Source organism: Manis pentadactyla, chromosome 11, assembly GCF_030020395.1.
Source record: "Manis pentadactyla isolate mManPen7 chromosome 11, mManPen7.hap1, whole genome shotgun sequence".
In the NCBI taxonomy this organism is placed as follows: domain Eukaryota; kingdom Metazoa; phylum Chordata; class Mammalia; order Pholidota; family Manidae; genus Manis; species Manis pentadactyla.
In genome coordinates, this window is record NC_080029.1 from 95351437 (window position 1) to 95357752 (window position 6316).

The 6316-nt window shown below is 41.6% G+C and overlaps 1 pseudogene; it reads right to left on the reverse strand.

The window, feature by feature from the left end:
• Nucleotides 1–584: 584 nt before the first annotated feature.
• Nucleotides 585–6080, reverse strand: LOC118931745 (putative elongation factor 1-alpha-like 3; annotated as a pseudogene).
• Between the last annotated feature and the right edge of the window lie 236 nt (nucleotides 6081–6316).

Here is a 6316-nt window from a genome sequence, read left to right on the forward strand (position 1 = left end):
AATCAGATTAAGGAATGCAAAAAGCAGACTATTGATTAATTTTATGGATTTACAGAATTCTAAAATAAAGGTCAGCATAATTTCAAGATAGAAATGTAATGCCCATGCATTATTTAAGAAGTTGGAAAACAGAATTTTAGAAAAAAGAACCATAAATCACCTGTAACTGTTAAGAGATAATTATTGTTATTGATTGACTTTAGTCATTTTTCTACATTTCTATATGTGTGTATATATATATATATATATATATATGTATATATATATATATACATGTATCTACATACCTTCATTTTATTTTGATATTTTGGGATGATCTTATAGGTACAGCTTTGTATTTTGTTCCCTACACTGAATATTTTTTCTCTTTAAACATTTTTTAATGGGTCTTAAAATTCTGTGGCAGATTTTTGGTCAAATGATTTCCACTAAAAAGTACTGATTTAAAAAACTAATAAAACTCCACAGAACATCCTCTTTTCCCTCTAAAGGTTTTATGTTGCATTATTATTAACTAGATTTTTACTATTAAAAGTAAATGGCCAATAGAGATAAACAGTTCTGAGACTTTCCTCCACCACGAATTAAGCCTGGGGTGGAGGGTAATTGGGATGGTGCTCATTTAGCCTCCTGAGTTTCTCGTGGGCTGACTTGGTGACCTTACCAGCTCCAGCAACCTTCCTGTCCACTGAGTTGCTGATACACACAGTAACAGTCTGTTCTTGTCACACACAGACACATAACCCAGAGAAGGGTGGAAGCTGTCATCACACAGGCTTTCCAAGGATCATACTGAGGCTTTCCAAGGATCATGTCAGCATCACCAGATTTCAGGAATTTGAGGCTATGAAAATTAAAAAATGGAAACTTCGCTGATACGGCATCAAGAGGCCAGCAGGGCAAACTCTCCCATCCCATTACAGTTCTGCAAAGCAGACCCCACTGGAAGAAGCCTACATTACTACCCAGCAGGAGAAAGGAAGGTTTCTGCATCTACCCCAAGCCCTCCCGCCCAACAGCTGAGCCAGAGAGAGACTGTCACCACTCGGCCAATGAGAGGCCATGATACACAGCATTCCTAGTTCGCTCCAATGGACTTTTTGCCTAGAATAGTCCTCCTAACTGGACCCTTTTCCTCCATGGGTTTGGGGAAAACCCCGCCTATGGTTTTGCGATAGCCTGCTTGTCCTGAATTGCAATTCTGTGTTATTCCCTAATAAACCCACTTTGCTGGAAAAATAACTGGCACTTTAATTTTTTTGGTTACTTGTAGTTTTGTACTTGTTAAAAATACCTTGCAGTTTTTTACTGGAATGATGATCAAGCTTTTTCAGGTCAGCGAACTTGCAAGCAGTCTGAGCTGCTTGACAATCCAGCACAGGTTCACAGCCAGCAGTGATTCGGCCTGGGTGGTTCAGGGCAATCACCTGAGCAGTGAAGCCAGCTGCTTCCACTGGTGGGTCATTTGTACAATCATAAGCCACATCGCCACAATGGACATCTTTGACAGACACATTTTGACACTGAAACCCACATTTATTCCCCAGGAGAGCTTCACTCAAAACTACATGTTGCATTTCAATTGACTTGACCTCACTTTAATGTTGACTGAAGCAAAGATGACCACCATGCCAGGTCTGAGAACACCAGTCCCCACTAGACCCACAGGGACAGTACCGATACCGCTAATTTCAGAGACATCTGGAAGAACAAACCCAAGGGCTGGTCAGTTGGGTGAATTGGTGTCAGGGTGCAATCCAGAGCTTCAGGCAGAATGGCTCTCTGGCATTGCCACCTTTACAGGTGGTCTTCCATCCCTTGAACCAAGGCATACTTGTACTTGACTCCAGCATATTGTCACCATCCCAACCAGAAATTGGCACAAATGTGACTGTATCTGGGTTGTAGCCCATTTTCTTAATGTAGTGCTGACTTCTTTAACAATTTCCTCATTATCTCTCCAGCTGAGGGGTGACTCAGTGGAATCCATTTTGTTAACATAAACAATTCATTGTTTCACAGCCAGTGTGTAAGCCAGAAGGGCATATTTATGGGCCTACCCATTCTCAGCAATACCCACCTTAAATTCATCAACACCAGCAACAGCAATCATGATGGCGGAGTCGGCCGGAGATGTGCATGTCCTGGTTTTGATAAAGTCCTTGTATCTTTGTGCATCAGTGATCATGTAATACTTATTGGCCTCAGAATTCCACGTGGAGATATCACTGGGGATACTACACTCACATTCAGTGTTCGGTTCATCCAGGATCCAGGGATACTTGAAGGACCTCTCTTCCTTCTCAGCAGCGTCCTTCTCAAATGTCCAGTGGTTTGTCTGTCCCCCCCCATTTGTACATCAGATGGCTGGTAGTGGCAGATATGCCTGAATCTACCTGTCCAATGATGTTGATGTCAATATGAATCTTTCCCCATCTGACTTAGATTTAGTGTTGGTTTTCATGTCTTCTGGTAGCCGACCTGTTGCAGCAAAGTTACTGTAAAATTATGTAAGGAGGATTTCCCCCTACTGATTGTTAAAATGGCCAACTCCAGTATAGGCATTTAATCATATGCTAATCATAGTGTCAGGAATTTTAATTAGGAAATTTATAACTATATTCTCTGTCATCAATTCTGCAATGAATAGCTTTGATACATCTTTTTAATAACTTTTGTCTGTATTTTTGATTATTTCCTTATTATAGTTTTAATATCAAGCTCATTAGAATCCACATTCTTGGAACTGAGCTGGAATGTGTGCTCCAAGATCACAGAATTTACCGTTTTCCTTTTTTGAAAATCAAGGTAACTAAGCTGGTGCCTCTGAAGGAATAGAATCTGACATAATATTCTTCCATCTCCAAAATTTCATGATTCTATGACTGTTAGCTACTCTTAGTTTTAAAAGTGTGGATTATAGTATTTTATACATATATGTATATCTAAATAAGGAATATACATACTTTATATTTTATGATATGTAAGTATATTATTTTACATAATTTTATATATTATATGTACATATACTTTAATGTGGACAATACAACTTAGAGTAGAATCCTACAGAAATCAAAATTCAATGTCGTTACATATTGGATAAATTATTAAGCTTGATATTTCAATTGATACATTCGGAAGGAGCCAAGATGGCGGCATGAGTAGAGCAGCAGAAATCTCCTCCCAAAACCACATATATCTATGAAAATATAACAAAGACAACTCTTCCTAGAATAAAGACCAGAGGACACAGGACACCATCCAGACCACATCCACACCTGAGAGAACCCAGCGCCTCGCGAAGGGGGTAAGATACAAGCCCCGGCCCCGCGGGAGCCGAGCGCCCCTCCCCCCAGCTCCCGGCGGGAGAAGAATAGGCAGAGCGGGAGGGAGACGGAGCCCAGGACTGCCGAACACCCAGCCCCCGCCATCCGGGCCAGAGTGCAGACACAGTGCATGCACGGGGGGCCCTGGATACTAGGGAAACAGGGCAGGAAGAACGGTGAGCGGGTACCAGAGGCCTGGCACCGGAGGACATAAGAAAAGCGAGCGGCCATTTTTTTTTTTTCTGTTTTGTTTTGATGAGCGCTTTTTGGAAGTCTTAAAGGGATGGGGACCCCAATACTAGGGAAACAGGGCAGCAAGACCAGTGAGCAGATGCCTGAGGCTGGCGCCAGAGAATAAAGAAAAACGAGCGGCCATTTTTAATTTATTGATTGATTTTTTTGATTTTAAAATTTAAAAATATTTTTTTTTTTTTTGTGGTCGTTGTTTTGTTTTGGCGGGTGTTTTTTGGAAGTCTTAAAGGGGCAGGGCAGGACACTTAATCCAGAGGTAGGGAATCCGGGGATCTCTGGGCACCCTAACCCCTGGGCTGCAGGGAGCAGGGAGGCCCCTTACGGAGATAAATAGCCTCCTGGCCGCTCCCCTTCCAACGCGACTCCACCGGAGCAGCAGCCCGAGCCAGGCCACGCCCACAGCAACAGCGGAGATTAACTCCATAGCAGCCGGGCAGGAAGAAGAAGCCCTGTCCGTGCGCGGCTACCCAGCACAAGCCACTAGAGGTTGCTGTTCTCCCAGGAGAGGAGGGCCACAAACCAACAAGAAGGGAAGTTCTTCCAGCCGTCACTCGTCCCAGTTCTGCAAACTATTCCTATCACCATGAAAAGGCAAAACGACAGGCAGACATAGATCACAGAGAACACCAGAGAAGGAGACAGACCTAACCAGTCTTCCTGACAAAGAATTCAAAATAAAAATCATAAACATGCTGACAGAGATGCAGAGAAATACGGAAGAGATATGGGATGAAGTCCGGAGGGAGATCACAGATGCCAGAAAGGAGATCACAGAAATGAAACAAACTCTGGAAGGGTTTATAAGCAGAATGGATAGGATGCAAGAGGCCATTGATGGAATTGAAACCAGAGAACAGGAATGCATAGAAGCTGACATAGAGAGAGATAAAAGGATCTACAGGAATGAAACAATATTAAGAGAACTGTGTGACCAATCCAAAAGGAACAATATCCGTATTATAGGGGTTCCAGAAGAAGAAGAGAGAGGAAAAGGGATGGAAAGTATCTTGGAAGAAATAATTGCTGCAAACTTCTCCAAACTGGGGGAGGAAATAATCGAACAGACCACGGAAATACACAGAACCCCCAACAGAAAGGATCCAAGGAGGACAACACCAAGACACATAATAATTAAAATGTCAAAGATCAAGGACAAGGAAAGAGTTTTAAAGGCAGCTAGAGAGAAAAAGGTCACCTATAAAGGAAAACCCATCAGGCTAACGTCAGACTTCTCGACAGAAACCCTACAGGCCAGAAGAGAATGGCATGATATATTTAATGTAATGAAACAGAAGGGCCTTGAACCAAGGATACTGTATCCAGCACGACTATCATTCAAATATGATGGTGGGATTAAACAATTCCAAGACAAACAAAAGCTGAGGGAATTTGCTTCCCACAAACCACCTCTACAGGACATCTTACAGGGACTGCTCTAGATGGGAGCACTCCTAGAAAGAGCACAGAACAAAACAACCAACATATGAAGAATGGAGGAGGAGGAATAAGAAGGGAGAGAAGAAAAGAATCTCCAGACAGTGTATATAACAGCTCAATAAGCGAGCTAAGTTAGGCAGTAAGATACTAAAGAGGCTAACCTTGAACCTTTGGTAACCACGAATTTAAAGCCTGCAATGGCGATAAGTACATATCTTTCAATAGTCAGCCTAAATGTTAATGGACTGAATGCACCAATCAAAAGACACAGAGTAATAGAATGGATAAAAAAGCAAGTCCCATCTATATGCTGCTTACAGGAAACTCACCTCAAACCCAAAGACATGTACAGACTAAAAGTCAAGGGATGGAAAAACATATTTCAGGCAAACAACAGCGAGAAGAAAGCAGGGGTTGCAGTACTAAGATCAGACAAAATAGACTTCAAAACAAAGAAAGTAACAAGAGATAAAGAAGGACACTACATAATGATAAAGGGCTCAGTCCAACAAGAGGATATAACCATTCTAAATATATATGCACCCAACACAGGAGCACCAGCATATGTGAAACAAATACTAACAGAACTAAAGGGGGAAATAGACTGCAATGCATTCATTCTAGGAGACTTCAACACACCACTCATCCCAAAGGATAGATCCACTGGGCAGAAAATAAGTAAGGACACGGAAGCACTGAACAACACAGTAGAGCAGATGGACCTAATAGACATCTACAGAACTCTACATCCAAAAGCAACAGGATACACATTCTTCTCAAGTGCACATGGAACATTCTCTAGAATAGACCACATACTAGGCCTCAGTTGATACCTTCACTATAATTCACTAAGGAAGAGATATGTGAAAACCAGAACACTATTTTCGGACAAGTAAGTAGAACCTGAATAGGAGCTTGTGTGATTCTTTCAGGGATTCTATAAACACGGCTGAATAAGACCTAGAGTACAAGGTAACAAAATCAATAACAAAGTGCTCACCGTTTCAAATCAAGTTCTAAAAGGCAGACATTGGGCATATGAAGTGATTTTTCCACTATGGTCATGTGGTTCTAGTCTTGACTGCTATTATAGTGACATTCATTTTAATCCTATTATTGATCTCTAAGAAACAGAGAATTTGGATAGGGTGCAGAGGAAACAAGAGCAAGAAAAAAAAAAGCTGATTACAGGGTTGACTGAGAAACACTGAACTCATTGGGGTTATTGAGTTTGAAGCAGGCTAAGGAAAGACTTAATGACAGTTTGATTGTATAGGCAAGGCCACTGGTATGATTGCCAC